Below are 20494 nucleotides of genomic sequence, written 5' to 3'. Positions count from 1 at the left end.
CGCTCCGGGGTGAACGGAGTAACGAGAACAATGAGCTTCTCTCAAAATCTGATGGCGTAGACCTGCCACATCAGGAACACATAACCTGCCTCGACATCGGAGAACTCCGTCTTCCGAAATGTCAAATGATGACCCCTCCTTCTGAGGGAGTGTATCTCTGTACTGCATTAGCATGGGATCCTCATATTGTCGCTCTTTTACTTCTGCTACTAACGATGAAACTGCTGAATTCTGAATAATAGCTCCGCTGCTACCTGAGTCCACCACTCGGACTCCTAGGCTAGCTAACTGCTGAAGATCACGGGCCACCTCTTTCTTTTCTGGTCGTACATCACTTAGACTTCCCATTGACCTGCGGCTAAGAGCATCAGCCACAACATTTTCCTTTCCGGGGTGGTATAGGATTTCAACATCATAGTCTTTTAGCAACTCTAGCCATCGTCGTTGCCGCAATTTCAACTCTTTCTGCTTGAAGATGTACTGGAGACTCTTATGATCTGTATAAATATCCACGTGGACACCATACAAGTAATGTCTCCATATCTTTAAAGCATGGATCACCGCGGCCAATTCTAAGTCATGGGTAGGATAATTCTGCTCATGCTTCCATAATTGTCTAGAAGCATACGCAATCACCTTACCATTTTGCATCAATACACAGCCTAGCCCGACGCCTGAAGCATCACAATAAATAACATATCCTTCCAATCCCTCTGGAAGTGTCAAGACTGGGGCTGAAGTCAGTCGGTCTTTCAACTCTTGGAAACTACGCTCGCAAGCATCTGTCCATTGAAACTTAGCTGACTTCTGAGTCAACTTGGTGAGCGGTGCAGAAATAGAAGAGAAATCCTCAATAAATCTTCTGTAATAACCGGCTAAGCCCAAAAAGCTACGAACCTCCGTAGGGGTCGTGGGCCTTGGCCAAGTCTTCACTGCCTCAATCTTTTGGCTATCCACTCGAATACCGTCAGCTGCAACAATGTGGCCCAGAAATGCCACTGAGTTCATCCAAAACTCGCATTTGGAAAACTTCACGAATAACTCTCAGGTTCGAAGAACTCCAAGGACAATACGCAAGTGATCCGCATGTTCTGCCTCGGATCTAGAATACACTAGGATATCATCGATGAATACAATCACGAATAGATCCAGAAAAGGCCTGAATACATTGTTCATTAAGTCCATAAACACTGCCGGTGCATTAGTTAGCCCAAACGACATTACTCGGAACTCGAAATGGCCATATCTTGTTCTGAAAGTTGTCTTAGGGATATCTTTCTCCCTAACTCTTACTTGGTGATACTCGGACCTCAAATCAATCTTTGAAAACCATTTGGCACCTTGCAATTGATCAAATAAATCATCAATCCTCGGGAGGGGATACTTGTTCTTAATTGTCACTTTGTTCAATTGCCGATAATCAATGCACATTCTCAAGGAGCCATCCTTCTTCCGGACGAACAATACGGGTGCTCCCCACGGGGATGAACTAGGCCTAATGAAGCCTTTTTCAAGCAAGTCTTTTAATTGCTCCTTCAACTCTTTCAACTCTGCGGGTGCCATCCTATAGGGAGGAATAGATATGGGATTAGTGTCTGGCAATACATCAATCGCAAAATCGATCTCTCGCTCGGGAGGAAGGCCTGGAAGCTCTTCCGGGAACACATCCAGAAATTCGTTCACTATCGGAACTGACTGAAGAGTCGGCGACTCAACTTCTACATCTCGAACTCGTACTAGGTGATAAATGCACCCTTTCGTGATCATCTTCCTTGCCTTTAGATAGGAAATAAACCTACCTTTTGGTGACGCCGTATTTCCTTTCCATTCTAAGACTGGTTCTCCCGGAAACTGGAAGCGAACCATTTTCATTCTACAATCAACATTGGCGTAGCAAGAAGCCAACCAATCCATGCCCATAATGATATCAAAATCTACCATCTTTAGTTCATGCAAGTCAGCTATAGTACGGTGGTCACATATCACGACTACATAATCTCTATACACTCGGCTAGCTATCACCGATTCACCCACGGGTGTAGACACCTCGAAAGTCTTGATAGACTCCGGCTCAATTATAAATCGACCCGCAATATATGGAGTAACATATGATAATGTGGAGCCCGGGTCAATCAAAGCATATACATCATGGGAGAATACCGATAATATACGTGTGACTATGTCAGGAGAAGACTTAAGATCTTGGCGTCCAGCCAAAGCATAAATACGGTGCTGAGGACCGCTAGTACTGGGGGCTCTGCCTCTACCTCTACCATGGCTGACTGGAGCATGTGAACCTGGCCCCGTAGGGCGTACAGATGCCGAATATCCGGCTACCGTCCCTGATGGCTGGGTCCTACCTCTACCATGTACTGAGGGGCAATCACGCATAATATGGCCTGGCCGACCACATGAATAGCAATCATCTGAACCAAATCGGCATTGACCCCAATGCATCTTCCCACACTGGGAACACGGTGGTACGGGTGGCCTTGACTGGCCCAAATCACCTCTGAACTGAGGTCCTGTATAACTCGGACTCGGCCCTAAACGAGCAGATCTATCAAGGCCCTAGCCTGAAAACCGTAGAGGTGGACTGGTCATAGAATAGCCTGAATGGCTGGGAAGCTGTTGTCTGTGTCCACCCCTAGACTCGCTCCTCGAACCTGAAGGTCTAGCTCTCTTGCTATGTCCCCTATCTTGCTCACGTTCATTTCTCCGCTGCTGTAGGTGTTCCTCTTATTCCTGAGCATGTTCCTGAATGCGTATAATATCCATGCCATCCTGAAGGGACGCAGTTAAGCATTTATCCATCAAGTGTGGTCCTAGGCCTTTAACAATCCGGTGCACCCGATCGCCCATATCTGCTACCATGGCCGAAGCATACCTAGCCAAGGAATTGAAACGGAGACTATACTCTTGGGCGCTCATACTGCCTTGCCTCAAATTTAAGAATTTATCGGCCCTAGCTCGCCGAACCTCTGGGGGCATATAATGACGGAGAAAAGCGTCAACAAACTCTTGCCATACCGGTGGAGGTGCATTGGCTTCCCGCGAAGCCATCCAAACCATATACCACTGGATTGAGATATCTCTCAATCTATAGGACGCTAGCTCTACCGACTCAGTGTCTGAAGTATGTATCAACCGGAGCGTCCTTAGCATACCATCAATAAAGTCTTGGGGATCCTCCTCCGGTTTCGACCTAAAGAATTCCGGGGGTTTCAAAGCAATGAAGTCACGGGCCCTTGCACTAACAACCCTGTCACCTTGCCCTGCGCTTGGCCTCTGAGTCTGGGCCGCAACCAACTGAGTCAACAAATTAATGGCCTCTCTCACGTCTTGGCCCGAAGCGTTCGGTGGAGGAGCTGGAGCTGGGGCTGAGGCTCCCACGTGCTCCTCGGTAATAGGCACTGTCTGGGAGGAATGAGATTGAGCCGCACTCTGGGACTCATTTTCCTCTACTACCGGTGGCGGTGCTCTTTCAGCCCGCTTTTCTGTCACCGTCTTTGCCCTTTTGGGCTGCTGTAGCCTTTCCCTTTTTAGGCATTTCTGAAATACATAATACACGATATAGGAACAAGAATTTCTTACATCATAGCTCTATCGCACGATTCTTATGAAGAAAGAAGGTCATATATTCCTAAAATGTCCGCAGCTTCTTGTTTATAAGTGTGGCGCGCAACACACCCATAACCAAGACTCTACTAGACACGACTCGTGGACACATCCTAGGACTGAACTGCTCTGATACCACTTTTGTCACGACCCGGTTAGGGGGCCGCGACGAGCACCCGGTGCTACCCCACCCGAGCACCCCCTTATCATACATAACATAACATCTAGGTGAACCATAAGTCAATTCGTGCTTTTCTTATCGTTAATCATATTGATCCCATTAGACAACCATCATCATTTAACATATCATAGGCATCTGTGCACATCATAAGTACAAGGCTGACGTGGCTAACAAAAGATATACAAAACATGGGCCGACATGGCCGAACATCTCTACCCACATACACATGACTACGAGCCTCTAAGAGTATGACATATCGTATGAGCGGGACAGGACCCCGCTATGCCCATAATTATTTACAAAAAAGAATAAATACCCAAAAGCTACGGCTCCGAAAGAAATGGAGCTCTGCTATGCAATCTCTGAATAAGCAGCTATGGATCAAGTCTGTCTCCCTTTGCACCTGCGGGCATGACGCAGCGTCCACAAACAAAAGGACGTCAGTACGAAGAATGTACTGAGTATGTAAAGCATGATCAACATCAATACAGAAGCATAATAGATATCATATGAAATAGCATAGGAGGGGAGACAGTAATATCATCATCATCATGTCGCTTACTTGCATACATCGTCGTTCGTGTCCCATAATAATAGCCATACCACTTTGTGTTCATATTTGTATACATGCCCTTACTAAGTCTTATCACACTCATATTCATATTATATACATGGTCATATCATATACATAGTATTTACATAGCATACCCAACCTCGTAGGATCGGTGTGTCATACATACTTGGCCAACCAAGGCTCAAGATCATACATACCTGGCCCTACCAAGGCGTCAGGGTTATCCGTACCATCTGCAGAGGTGTGCGCGCGTTTCGTAATCGTATACATACTTTATACATAGTCATATACATATAGTCTTGCCCGACATCATAAGCTCGGGGTCTTATCATAGCCCTTCATGGGCATACATATACATATCTCATAGCTCGTAAGCATCTCTAATCTCATTTTACTCTCATCATCATTACTATCCTCATCATTATCGTAACATCTACATTATGGACTTATTCGTCATGCGAGGAACATTGTATAATCATAGTACCTATCAAGGGTCGTGAGCTTATGAGCTCGGAATGTCAACCATGTGAAGACAACATACTCATATAGAGGAATTAGGAATTTGGCCAAGAACCATGCCTTAGGGTTAGCCTTACATACCTTTCCGTCGAACTATTTTACACTTGCACATTTCCTTCTAATGCTAGCGTTAATACCTTCATTAATATCATAACAATGGCCATTAGTGATTCACATTATCCACATTATCTAGATTCCTCAATTTACCTCTAATTCACCCACATTCATGGTCATAACACCCATCTTCGTCCATTCGTCTAAAGGGTTTAGTTCATGATCTTAATACCATTTATAACACATTCATATCACAACACAACAACATTCATAACTCAATTCAAACTATTTCTCAAAATGTCACTATTCATCATTCATGACCTAGTTGACCATATTTTCTACAATCCATGTACTTTAATTCTCCAATACCTTAAACATCATGTAAAAATCATGAATCTTACCTTAGAAGTTGTAGGAACAAGCTTTGGTTGATAATACTCTTCTTTGAGCAAAACCCTAGTTTTTCTCCATTTGGATTTCTTGACTTGGATGGTCCTTGATGATTCCCTTATCCTTGATTCACTTGTCTTAATGTTATTGATGGCTTATAATCCTTGACAACTCATATAATAAATGTAGAGAGAAGTTATACAGAGAAGTGGTGTAATGTTGTAATGAAATAAAATAAGTCTTGATCCTCATATTCAATGAATTAGAAAATCTGTGCTGGGTGAACAGTGGTCGTCCATGGAGGTTTACGGTCCGTATTCCACTTTACGGACCGTCCCTCGTGGTCGTGTTTAAGCTTAAGCAGGACCAGATACTTTAGTCTGCATGCATGGTGATTTACGACCATGGTTTACGGGCCGTAAATCACTTTACGTCCGTCCACCAGGTCGTATTATACCTCTTCCTCAGCTGGGAGAAAGTTGAAGTTTGGCATGCCAGTTTACGACCTGGCAGTTTACGGACCGTATACCAGTTTACGGTCCGTATTTGCACTTTACGACCACTAGCAGAAAGCTGGAGCTTTTGCATGGCAGTTTACGACTGCCAGTTTACGGACCGTGTTGCACTTTACGGTCCGTATTTTGCAATATACGACCACTGGGCAGTTTTGCCAACTTTCAATTTTTCTCATTTCTCGACTTTTCATTCTAATCGTCCACACCCTTCACATACATTTCCCATGAAACATTATACACTCGCACTCCTCGCACACATCATTAGTTCATTTACTTGCGTACCAACGGGAAATTTTCCGAGGTGTAACACATTCAATGGATGTTCCATGACTTCGTATCCACTGAAGTTGTAGTTAAGGGAAGAAAGTGTCTATTTTTTCCGCTTATGGGAATTTGAGGGATTCGCCCTTATGCTCCCGCTCGGGTTCTGAGACAATTTGGGAAAGTCCAAGTCATACCCCAGATTGGAGGCATGGGAGATTTCATCATCGACTACGACATTGATAGACCATCGAGGGCTTTGGATTATGCACGAGAATGAAAGGGTCGCATGATTTGGGGTCCCGATACCTTAGAAGTAATTACCGAATTCTGGGATAGAGACCGGGTGGTTTTCAATTTTGGGGACGACATTAAAATGACAACAACACTGGAGAATTTTAGGGATGTATTGACTAGTGTAGGCTCGGGGTTGAAAAGAAGAAAGAAACTCGACCAAAATGCTTTGATCCTGGAAAAACCCACCCACTCCCAAATTTTTAGGTTGCTTTCTTTAAACTACGCCAATTGGGCCCATGGCCCCACCATACCCTTCAGAGAGTTGTACAGAAGGTTTGGAAGCCCAGATGAATTTGTGAAACATCCCGGAGAATTCAAGACTTATGCCGACTGGACGGCCACCAAACCTTTGGCTTTCGCCATTTGCTTTTTGGGAACTATGATCTTTCCCAAAGATTGGTCCTTAGCCATAGATACCCGAGTCATTTCAGTCACCCATGCCATCTTTTACGGCATAACCCAAAAAGAAGAAACTAAATACTTTTACATAAGCCCGATCACAGTAGCCGATTTATACCGAGCCCTGAGTCTCTGCCGGAATCATTACAAATACTTTCAAGGTTGTAATTTACTCCTGCAATGGTGGATTATTAAACATATGGTCAAGGTTAGGGGTGAACAACACTTAAGTAAGCCGGCTGAAAGGGACAGTCTTCGGGATTTTCGCCTGAACTTTGGAGAGCAAAACATACAAAGTTGGACATTCACCTTCTCCAAATTTAATGAAGAAAGCTGTTACACCCCGTAGGTTTGTATGTTAATACTTGTCATATGTTAGTCCTCCCAGTCTTGGACGGGGATTACCTTGAGGCCAAAAGACACTAAGCCTGCTCATGTATGTAGGTGAAGGCTTAAATGTATGTTTAATGAGAATCGAAAGGATTAGAGGTTAAAACGATCTGATGGGAACAAGTTTAACTGAAGTTGATGCCCAATTTGACGGACCGCAGAAAGTTAGACGGCCTGTCAAATGATGAAGCTCCACCGTAAAACGATTACAGAAAGGTCTGGGTGGTTAGAATGTTTGACGGTCCATTTGACGGACCGCAGATTATTTGACGGCCCGTCAAATGTGGAACCTCCTCCGTGAAAGGGTCATAGAGAAGTCTGACTTACTGGGATGTTTTATAGTCCATTTGACGGACCACAGGATTTTTGATGGTCCGTCAAAGTAAGTCGAAGGGATTTTAAATGGATCTATATATTTCATTTCTCCTCATTTGGTTTCATTATTTCCATATATCAGACCCTAAAGTTCTCCACAACCCTCACCTCAAGTTTATATGCTAATCTATACCAAATCCAAGAAGATCAAGAGATTCAAGTGCTAGAAAGCCCACTAGGGTTTGTTAAGATCAAGAGTCCCTTTGTGTTAAGGTTGGAGGTTGCACCCTAATGGAATAATTTGATCCAAGGCTTGTCCTCAAGTGATAAAAGGTTAGTTTTCATGTCTATCTTCGTATTATTGAGAATATTTGGTTGTGAACAACTTAATTGAGGAAGGGAAGGGAAAGAGGAAGTTCAAATGTGGGTTTGATGATATTTTGAGTAGTAAATTAACTTGAGGTGTAATTGTTGGAGTATTTTGAGTATAATCTTACTATGAATGGTAGTAAGGATGATGAGGAAGTGTGGTATACGAGTGTATATAGAGTTGTGTTGAAATTGCTATTGTGTGTTGATTATGAAAAGGAGTTTTAGGCATTGAATGAAGTCTCTTGATTATGGTATTGATGATATTGTCATTGTTGATTGGGATCTATTTTATGATATAGTGGAAGTCGATAAAATAGGGGAAATGCTGCCTAATTTCGTTAATTCGTTAATTACGCTAGTTGGAACTTAAGTAGTGTTTTCTAGACCTAATCGTAGTGTGATTCCCCTTGAATGTAGACTTTGCGAACTTGGAAGAAGAACGTTGAGTGATAAGGAGATGCAAAGGTATGCTAAATCTATCCTTTCTTTCATTTTGGAATGATCTTATGATATGAACCAACAAGTGAGTAAACGAGTTTCCACATTACTCTACTCTTAGAAACACTAGGAGTACTTCAGTCTTTGATATTCCTATACCCCATTTATGACTGTTCCTTCTGTTCATGGGTCTTGAGATTGCTATATTTGATGATGTTAGCTCAAAGATGTCCATCGGAGGTAGTATGACCTTATGTCACTTCGAGAGTTCCATGTATTCAGTTTATTCAGGCATTGCATTATATATTCATATGCATATTGACCCGTGACTAGAAGGCGTTATATACTTATATATTATATGTATATAGGGTACGAGGGAAAAAGGGATAGGCGTTATATACGCATTACCACCTGATCAGCTGGTGCATAGTGATGATGATGATATTGATGATGGCCGCAGAGAGGCTAATGGATACGAGACTTGGATCGGGCTGAACGTCCTCAGCACTATGACCTATATATACATATACATGATTATCATTGAGAGCATGCATATTTTACGCCCACAGATGCATTGTCAGATAAACCAGGTTATACAGAGTTACAGATATTTTTAGATATTCAGTCATACAGATGCATTCAGACAATCAGTTTGGCTTTTCAGTTTCAGATTCCATTCATGATTCATATATATATGTTACTCCTTTGCCTTACATACTCAGTATATTATCCGTACTGACTCCCCTATTGTTAGGGGGGTTGCGTTCATGCCCGCAGGTTCAGGTAGACAGACAGGTGGTCCAGCTCAGTAGGACTTCCCTTCCGCGGTATTCAGTGCACTCAACTTTGTCCGGAGCTGTAATGTATTTTGGTAGGCCATTCTTTTGAGATGTATATTCATATGGGTATGATGCGGCCCTGTCCCGTCCTTTCTACAGATTTATACTTTAGTAGAGGTCTGTAGACAATTGTATGTATTTGACATATGATGTAGCCTCGTCGGCTCCTATTCTTTTGTGTACAGCCTATGTAGCGGCCTAGTCGGCTTTCACCGTTCTTTTCAATATATATATTTTGACGGTACAGAGGTTATGATGTTATCCTTTATTGAGTCAGTATAGTTCAGATTGAGTTGTTTGTGGGCCCTTGTTATTCAGTGTTATCCAGATACGAGTATAGGAGGGTTTGATCGCTATAGATCAGCCACTTGTTATGGCTCATCGGTTTGGGTTGTGACAAAAGCATTCAATGGATGTTCCCTGACTTCTTATCCACTGAAGTTGTAGTTAAGGGAAGAAAGTGTCTATTTTTGCCGCTTATGGGAATTTGAGGGATTCTCCCTCATGCTCCCGCTCAGGTTCTGAGACAATTTGGGAAATTCCAAGTCATACCCCAGATTGGAGGCATGGGAGATTTCATCATCGACTACGACATTGATAGACCATCGAGGGCTTTGGATTATGCACGAGAATGGAAGGGTCGCATGATTTGGGGTCCCGATACCTTAGCAGAAGATAGGTTTCATCCGGGTTGCGTCGTGGAGTATAAGGATTGGTTGAGGGCCGATTTGCAAGGCACACTTCCTCTTAGGCCTATTCTCTACAGCTGTGTCCAAGACAAGGATTTACAAGCCGAGATCCGAGCCTGTTTGATTCAAAGGAGAGCCGACGAAAGGGAAGCTAAGTATTTGGAGAAAATTGAGCAAGACAAGGCCGTCATAGAGAGTCTGAGGCATGAATTGGAGCTTACCAATGATTGTTTGGTTGAGCTAGACGACCAAATGAAAAATATTTTAGAGGACGTCGCTCCCCTGACCTTCACACAAAAAGGGTTTCGTATGGAGGCGACTTTGACGTCAGCCCATGTTCATATCCAGACTACCCTCCGGAAAGACAAGAAAGACAAGACTGATAGGGATCGGGCTTCATCCTCCACTACTGGAGGACATTTCTGCTGATTTATTATGCACTTATTTACTTTATCTTTTGTACCCCTGCAGGGAAGAAAATTATTATTAATGATTATGGGGCAATGGTTTGATTCAAATGGCACATTCATGTTTCATACGTTTAGTATGCTTAAGAACGCGCGTAGTATAATCTTATGAACTGATTTGTGTGATTTTATTTGCTTCCATATGTTTCGTTTAAATGCTCAATTGGTCTCGAATGCTGTCCAGTCACCCAAAGGAAAACAATGAACAAAAACTACTCGTACTAAGCCTAATGATTTTCTCAGAACCTGAAGATGAACAACAAGACTGCACCTGAGCTCGAGGTCATGAGGAAGAATGTTGTTTCACTGCGCCGGAATATTCAAGATCAAAAAGTAGATCCAGTCAGTAAAAGCCAAGATTAAGGAAGCGGATGAGTTATTGGAATCGACGGAAAGCTCGCCTGAAAAACCTGTCGAAGCTCAGGGAGAAAATATCCTTGACAAAGGTAAAGGAATTCTTCCCGAGTACATCCCAATAATGGAAGATTCTGAGGAAGAAGAAATAGAGTCGGACCCACAGGAGCCCACATGGCCAACAAAGGGGGCTGCCTCCGTTGCGCCCTCAAGCATAAAAAAGGACGAAACATCTGCTGCATCGTCGAGCCCCAAAGGGGAAGGAGCTTCTGCTGTGTTATCAAGCCCTAGGGAGGAGCCCATTGAGAAGATAGAGTATGCTCAGCCAGCGTCACCCGAATGGTGGGCTATTGCGGTCAAGACATTGGATTGTCTTTACCGAGTCTCGCCTAAGCAGGTTACGATTGAGGAGACGATGATCATGTTCTGAACCAAAGGAATAGTCAGTGTTTGCTTCAACAGGTTGCCGCCTTGCCCTCCGGTCTTCGGACATAAGAGATGCCCTTATCACCAAGATCAGGCAAGGCATACCCTCAATGAATGCTTAGCCTTCAAAAGGAGACTCATCAGGTTGATAGATGAGAACAACATCACCAAAATATAGGGGCCACATTCACTATTGGTCCATGACAACTTCATCCCAACTGAAGGGATTACCCGGAACACTCGTATTTGGCTTTACGACTTCACAATATTCAGGGAATCTTATGCCAGTATCTTCCAGAAATTGGTCAGTATTGGGAAAATTAGCCCCATCAGAACCAGAAGGGCCCAAACCAAAGGCGCTGGCCGCCGCAAAATGTATCTATATCATTCTGGAGCTTTAGGGCATGACATAGAAGAATGCGATGCGTTCAAGTTTGAGTTGGAAAATTTGGTCCACAAGGGCGCCCTTTAGTTGGTGCTCCTTTCTCAGTATTAGGATTTGGGAGCCTTAGGGCCAGGAAAGGTTGAATGGACAAACAACCTTTATTGACCTCAAAAGAAAGTTCTCTTTTGGGTAGTTTTAGGGGGATCCCAATTTTTGTATTTAACACGGATTTGTCCCCCCCCCCCCCCCCCCATTTTATGTAAACGGAACTGCGCCGACCTGATGTCCCAAGGAGGGATATGCAGGAAGCCGCTATCAGGATTGGTCACGAGTAGGTTTAAGTTTATTTTTATGTAGATCGAACTACGGAAGGGCCTGACTTCCTGCAGAGGGATACATAGGCAGTCTACGTAAGACTCGGTCCTTAAATATTATAAATAATATATCCCCCTCACTCAAACAAAGCCCAAGTACCTAAAACCCGGTACAACAGATCAATTGAGCATTTAAATCAAACATATGACCATTTATGTGCTAAATGTTAAACCGCCATTTATGTGCGATATCTTGCTTTTCTTTCCATTATCTGACAGAACTGACTTTGTTTTCCTTTGAGTTATTCTTTTCTTATAGAAAGAGAAGTTGATTCGTGTTCATACTGGCATAATTTACAAGGTATAAAGCTGCAATAGCATCCTTATCTCTACAAGACAAAGGCAAAGAGAAAATGACTGGTACTTCAGAGAATGAAACTGCCCGAATCATCACCTACTGAAGACGTCACGAAAATGATGTTTGAAAAAATCGCCCATCTTTAAGAAGAAATAGCGCGAAACAAATCTCCTAATGCTGCCCGAGAGGCCCCTGCTGAAAAAAGAAGGCCTCCGCCGTGTTTTCCATCTCTGAATTCATCATTACCAGATCACTTCCCCACTAGGTCCGTTATGACCACCATGCCATTTACCCCAATCGATGGACACATTGGTGCCTCGAGCAACATCCCACCACCACTTAACACCAACCAAATTCCCGGGATCGCCCACTCTATCCCCTCTTACCCAACACCACAAAATAGCCATCTTAGCATCACCATACAACCAAACATCACCCCACTACCAATTGATAAAAGCACCCTTATTACCCGAATTGGCCCTGCTGTTTCTTTCCACACGCTTGCCACACCAGGTACCTTCTTGTCTGATCAGGAAATTGACCATTATGAGGAGATGGAAAAAGCATGGGAAGCTGAACAAGAGAAACAGGAAGAAAGGCTTGAGCGGAAGATGACCGCAATGTTGGAACAATCTATAAGGACTACTCTTACTGGCACAGGTCTAAGCTACGACAATTTGTGCATGCATCCCAATTTGGATTTACCGAAGGCTTTAAAGTACCTCGCTTCAAATTGTTTAAGGAAACGGGAAATCCTAAAGCACATCTACGGGTCTACTGCGACCAATTGGTCAGGGTCCGTGACAATCAAGCGCTTATCATGAGGTTGTTCAGCCGGAGTTTGACAGGAGAAGCCTCAGAATGGTTCACAGCGCAAGATATACACCGTTGGGTCACATAGGAAGACATGGCTACTGCTTTCATGGAAAGATTCCGCTTTAATATGGAGACGGTGCCAGATAGATACTATTTGGAGAAAGTAAAACAGAAGTCCACCGAGAAGTTTTGCGAATATGCAAGTAGGTGGAGAACAAAGGCTGCCCAAGTACAACCTCCTATGGACAAAGAAGAACTTGTGTCGGTTTTTATCCGTTCACAAGAAACAGACTTCTATGATAGAATGCTTTCAATGGAAAGAAGACCTTTATCTGAATTGGTCAAATTGGGCGAGGCCATAGAAGTCGGTCTCAAAACTGGCCGAATCATACGCATGACTGGGAAATCTGCTGGGTCAAGCTCAATCGGGTTCATGCGCAAAACAAAAGAAGACGTGGCTAGCATATCCCACACCCCTAAACCCAAAAGAAGGGAAGATTTCTCGATGGAAGCATATGCTTCACCTCCTCCAAATACCTACGTACCCACCCCTTATAACACAGTTCTTGTATATTACGCGCAACCGACCTTCCAATCACCACCCCAAAACTACCAAGCTCCACACAATGCCTTCCAATCACCTTCTCCAAATTGCCAAGCTCCACAGCCAAATTATCAATCTCCTCCACCCATTTATCTTACCCCACAAATTAACCAACTCAATACCTACCAGAAATAACCCTCACCAAATGCTTATAATGCGCCACACCCAATTTTGAGAAGAAACCCCCTCGGGTATTCACTCCACTGATCAAATCTCGGACTGATTTGTTCAAAAGGTTAAGTGCGGCTGGGATGATTCAAGTGCTTCCGCCAAAGGTCGTCGATCCAAAGAACCCGTTTTACCGAGATGACTAAAATTGTGCCTATCACTCCAATGGCATAGGGCACAACACTGAGGATTGCATTAATCTCAAGTACAATATACAGGATCTGATTGACCGGAAATAAATTATGCTCCAAACGGCCCCTCCAAATGTGAACACCAATCCTTTACCAAACCATGATAATGACGTGATTCACATGATTGAGAGAGAAGAAGACTGGGTCGCAGGAAGGCTCACAATCCGCGATTCTGTGAAAGAACTTGAACGCAAAGTAGCGTCACTGTCTTTGCAAGAACGCCCGCAATTCAAGGTATTAATCCCTATACCGGTAATAGCACACATTGCTCAGGTGACTCCAGCACCACATTGCTAAGAGTTTGTAGTCCAAGTTGTGGCCGCACATGGTATCACAAGATCACAGAGATGTTATACTCCTGAAGACCTAGCCCAACGGGCACCCCGAAGGGAGGGTAATCAGAAAAGGACAATCACTGAGGGTGAAGCCGAGGATTTTTGGCGCCGAATGCAGCCAAAGGAATACTCCATTGTTGAGCATTTAAAGAAAACGCCAGCCCAAATAGCGGTGCTGGCATTGCTGCAAAGTTCAACCCAACACCGCCTGTCTTTAATGAAGGTGTTGGAGGAAGCTCATGTCCCAGCTGGAACAAACAGTAAAAACCTAGCCAAAATGGTCGCCCATGTTATGGAGGAACATCAAATTGCCTTCACAGAGAAAGAGTTGCCCAAGGAAGGCATAAATCAAAACAAAGCGTTGCATATGACCATCATGTGTCGCAACAAAGTGGTAACCCGGGTATTAATTGACAATGGGGCAGGACTCAATATTTGCCCCGAATCCACCCTGACTCAGCTAGGGTATGGCCTGGTAAAGGTTCGTCAAAGCCACACTAACATAAGAGCATTTAACGGAGGATGTTGTGACGCCACTGGAGTAGTTGATTTGGATATTCAAATAGGACCTACCGAGTTCGCCACCGAATTCCAAGTCATGGAAATATCTGCCAATTACAATTTGCTTCTGGGAAGACCATGGATCCATATGGTAGGGGCAGTACCATCCTCGCTCCATCAATCTATAAAATACGTCAGGGAAGAAGAAGAAGTGGTGATTCACGGAGAAGTCAGCATGCACAATTACCCAAAAAATTCTGTACCTGTCATCGAAGCCGCACCCAAAGGAACGGATTTCCATGTCATGGAGTTAGTAGGAGCAGCCCACAAGATAGACTCCATGGAAACTCCCATGCCAGCGATTTATAAAATGATTGCTTTTACCATGATTCTAAACGGGTTTGAACCGGAAAAGGTTTAGGGAGGAATCTGCAGGGCATAACTGAGCCCATTCCTATCCTTCAAGATAATTTTTTCTCTGGGCTTGGCTACAACCCAACAGAGGAAAAGATGCCTACCAAGAAGAAACAAGAGGTTGCAGATCTCTGCAAACCCATTCCAAATTTGCACCAGTCGTTTCCCCACAGAATGCCTATGCCTGAGGATGCTGACATTGAATAAGGGATAAATATGCTATTCCAAGAGAAAGATTGCTCTGTGATTCTGGAAGTGTGTGCTGAAGCACCCCGTATCAGAGAGGTAGAACCGGGCGAGCAGCTGTCCAACTGGACCTCTAACCCGTTACTGGCTCTTCGGTAGAGAAAGATGATTTTTTCTTTTGAAAATGGGGAGAATCGGTCGAGGCCCAATTACTCATCCTCTTTGTCACTTACATGCCTCGTAATGTTTTCAAAAACAGAAATGGCTTGACTAAAGACAAGACCACAATTTGTACTTCTAAATATTTTTAATTAATGAAAGTCTCGGTTTATCAAAACTGTTTTATTTGTTACATGCATGTTTTATACAAAAATATTTCTCCTTGAATTTCTTTTCAGTAATAAAAACAATAAAGCAACCATAAATGTCATGACATGCCGCGAAACAAATGAGTCGAGCAGCATAGATGAAGAAGAATATAACGAATACGATGAGACCACAATGCTACCCGAGGGTCTCACAAAGGAGGTAAAACAATTGGAGAATGAACAGAAGTCAAATTTGGACGAAACAAAGGCCATAAATCTAGGTCAAGGAAACAAGGATAAGCGCACACCTAGACATCCCTCTCAAAGAAGAATTGATAAGTTTGCTAAGGGAGCATGTGGATGTCTTCGCATGGTCATACGCCGACAAGCCAGGGATAAGTACCAGCATAGTGTCTCAGAGGCTACCCATCAATGAGGGTTTTGCTCCGGTAAAGCAGAAAATACGACAATTCAAACCAGATCTTAGTATCCGAATCAAAGACGAGGTGGAAAAACAGATTGAGTTTGGAGTGGTGGAAGTGACATCATACCCCACATGGTTATCCAATATAGTCCCGGTGCCCAAGAAAGACGGCAAGATAAGAATCTGCGTGGATTACCGAGATCTTAACAAGGCTTGCCCAGAGGATAATTTTCCACTCCCGAACATCCATAGACTCATAGATAATTGTGCCAAGCATAAGCTACAATCATTTGTGGATTGTTTCGCCGGCTACCACCAGATCTTAATGGATAGAGAGGATGCCGAGAAAACAGCCTTCATCACCCCATAGGGAGTGTACCATTACAGGGTAATGCTCTTCGGCCTCAAGAATGCCGACACAATATACATGAGAGCGATGATTACCATTTTCCACGACATGATCCATAGAGAGATTGAAGTCTATGAGGACGATGTCATTATCACACACATTTGAGGAAATTCTTCGACAGGCTCCGAAAGTTTAACTTGAAATTGAACCTGGCCAAATGTGCGTTCGGAGTACCGACTGGAAAGCTACTGGGGTTCATAGTCAGCCGAATAGGCATAGAGCTAGACCTAACAAAGGTCAAAGCAATCCAAGAGTTGCCTCCTCCCCAAACTAAGAAAGAAGTCATGAGCTTTCTGGGAAGGCTAAATTACATTGGGCGTTTCATAACTCAATCCACCATCATCGTGGAGCCTATCCTCAAGCTTTTGAAAAAAGACGCTCCTACAAAATGGACAGAGGAATGCCAAGTGGCATTCGACACTATCAAGAGATACTTGTCCAACCCACCAGTCCAGGTACCACTAAGACCTGGGAGTCCTTTGCTGCTATACTTTTCAGTTGCTGAAAAGGCCTTCGGGTGTGTATTAGGACAACACGATGAAGAAGGAAAAAGGAGCGTGCCATTTATTAACTGAGTAAAAGGTTCTCAGCCAACGAGGCCAAATATACGTTAGTGGAAAAAACTTGCTGTGCTCTAACTTGGGTGGCTCAGATATTGAGGCATTATTTATCTTCATATACCATTCAGCTCATATCCAAGATGGATCCATTGAGGTACATATTCCGTCAACCCATGCCCATCGGGAAGTTGGCCAAATGGAAAATGTTGTTGAGTGAATTCGACATTATGTACATGGCTCAGAAAGCCGTCAAGGGGCAGGCCTTGGCTGATTTATTAGCTGCAAGCCCAATAGATGAAGAGCTTGAGCCACTTCGTACCTATTTTCTAGACGAATGGGTGTTGGCCATAGAAGAAGAAGCAATAGAAGCTTATACTGGCTGGAAACTATTCTTTGACGGAGCAGTGAATTATAAAGGTTCTGGAATTGGAGCGGTCTTAATATCAGAAAATGGGCAGCACTACCCCATGGCCGCCAAGCTCAAATTTCGCTGTACCAACAACATGGCCGAATATGAAGCCTGCATCCTAGGTCTCAGAATGGCACTAGATATGGACATCAATGAATTATTGGTCATCAGAGATTTCGACTGCTGATTCATCAAGTACAAGGCGAATAGGCCACTAAGAAATAAAAGATCTTACCATATATGAACCTGGCACAAAGATTGTGTATGAAATTCAGAAAGATTGAGTTTCGACATACGCCAAGGGCTCAAAATGAATTTTCTGATGCACTGGCCACAATAGCATCGATGATCCAATATCCTGAAAGCAGTCACATTGACCCACAAAGGATAAGTCTGAAAGAAGAACAGGCCCATTATTGCTATGTGGAAGTTGAGCCGGATGGCAAGCCATGGTACAACGACATCAAAGTGTATCTGGAAAGACGGGAATACCCTGAAGGCATTACAAATGGACAAAAGAAGACCATCAGAAGAATGGAAAATGGTTTCTTCCTAAATAGAGAAATGTCATACAAACAGACACCGAATTTGGGTCTACTTAGATGTGTAGATGCCGGCGAAGCCACCAAACTTCTAGAAGAAGTACATGCGGGAACATTTGGACCCCATATGAATGGATTCGTACTGGAAAAGAAGATTCTCCGAGCAGGATACTGTTGGATGACCATGGAAAGTGATTGCTGCAAATATGTGCAAAGGTGTCATCAGTGCTAGATCCACAGTGATCTGATCAAGGTACCTCCAAGTGAGCTTAATGCTATGACCTCACCATGTCCTTTCGTTGATTGGGGCATAGATGTTATTGGACCCATTGAACCCGCAGCCTCGAATAGCCACCTGTTCATTTTGGTTGCCATTGACTGTTTCACTAAGTGGGTGGAAGCAACGTCTTACAAATCAGTAACAAAGAAAGTGGTGGCGGACTTCGTGCGAAACCACATCATATGCAGATTAAGTTTGCCTGAGTCCATCATAACAGACAATGAAGCAAATTTGAATAGCCACCTAATGAAGGATATCTGCGAGCAATTCAAGATCACCCATCAAAACTCGACAGCTTACCGGCCACAAATGAACGGAGTTGTAGAAGCAGCCAACAAAAATATCAAGAGGATATTGAGGAAAATGACAAATAATCATAAGGGTTGGCACGAGTAGTTACTTTATGCTTTACTGGGATACCGTACTATGGCCAGAACATCAACAGGAGCAACTCCATACTTGCTAGTCTATGGAACTAAAGTAGTATTGGACAATGCCAAATGGGTCCAAGCTCGATATGAACAACTGGCTTTAATTGAAGAGAAAAGGATAGTTGTCGTATGTCACGGTCAATTGTACCGGCAAAGGATGGCAAGAGCTTTCAAAGAACGAGTCAGAACCAGACTTTTTTAGATTGACAAATGGTGCTCAAAAGGTTTTTTTCCACATCAAGATGAATACAAAGGGAAATTTTCTCCCAACTGGCAAGGTCCTTATGTTTTTCGTAAAGTACTCTCCGAAAGAGCAGTACTATTAGTAGAAATGGACATACAAGAGTGGACGAAGCCGATCAAATGTGATGCAATCAAGCGCTACTATGCGTAATGAAGAGCTTCTTAGTTTGTAATATTGCTCTATGTTTGTAATTGTTATTCCGTTTGCTTGTATTAGTTAGTTCCTTTTGCTTGTAATCATTTTGTAATGGATAGGCAAAACAAAACAGCTTTTGTAACATGAACTACGCAATGACCTGATTTTCCCACAGTGGGATACGTAGGCAGTCCGTCTGGGACCCAGTCGCTTTATTAGTAAAAACCAAAAGTCCACTTGTTTATTTTTTTGAACTACGTTCGACCTGAATTCTTGCTACGACAGGATACATAGGCGCTCTTTGAGTTCGGTCGCATCAAAAGAAAAACCCAAGAAAAACCTTAGGAAGCCTCAGAGATAAGACTTCGCAAAGGAGCAAAGACTGCTGCACACCCGACTTGGGTAGAAATTTTTAGAGGATCTCAAAAATTCGCACCGTCAACCCACTATAAAAATTCAGCTAACCCAGAACTCTAAACTGGGGCAGAAATTTTGAGGAAACCTCAAAATTTCTAGAAGATTTAGCATGAGAATTCATAGATTGAAATTTAAACTGGGGCAGAATTTTTGAGAAAGGTCTCAAAAATTTCGCGAGAGGAAGCAAAAACCCCTATCACGAAAGAAAGAATCTCCCTCATTCGAAGCGCATGTCATGACAATTTAATGATTTTATTTTTCACAAATTAAACACTCTTATGATAGCATTACGAAAATGATTTTTCTGTATAATAAAAATAGGTTTATCTTTTGAATACTGGAGCTAAAGGGGTTTCAGGTCCAGAGAGTCGAAGATGCGACGGCGCTGGCAACATGGATCAACTTAAAATAGGAGAAAACTAACCCATTTCTGATGCAGGTCCCCAGGACATCGGACGACGATTCTTTTTCTAACCTTGCTTCATGTGCAGGAAACGTTTCGCTAAAGGAGGTCCTGACCACTATTGAGATCCAGCTTTCGGAGTATATGTCCAGCCACGAGGGCTATGAAAGATTTTAACTACCACCAAGGAGAAAAGCCACAAAGGCTAAGAAAAATCAAAATACCATGAGAGTTAAGTATCCAGCCACGAGGGCTATAAGGTTTTGAATACCGGAAGGGCAAATATCTAGCAATAAGGGCTATGAAAGATTTTGAGTGCCAACAGGGAAAAATATTAAGCCACAATTGCTGCAGAATGCCTGGAAATTGCCACAATGGCAAATGCTTGGCCAAAAGGGTCATAGTAAAATAATATGGCATATCTGACCAAGAGGGTCATAGCCGGGATAAAGGACGAAAGAAATACGATTCGGCCGAAGGGGCCATATCTGTCATTCGCATCACTTCTTCTTATTTGCCAAGAGGGCCATTGCATATCTATCTTCTCGCTGCCGAGAGGGCT

This window comes from Lycium barbarum, chromosome 2, assembly GCF_019175385.1.
Source record: "Lycium barbarum isolate Lr01 chromosome 2, ASM1917538v2, whole genome shotgun sequence".
NCBI lineage: Eukaryota > Viridiplantae > Streptophyta > Magnoliopsida > Solanales > Solanaceae > Lycium > Lycium barbarum.
This window is presented reverse-complemented; position numbering follows the sequence as displayed.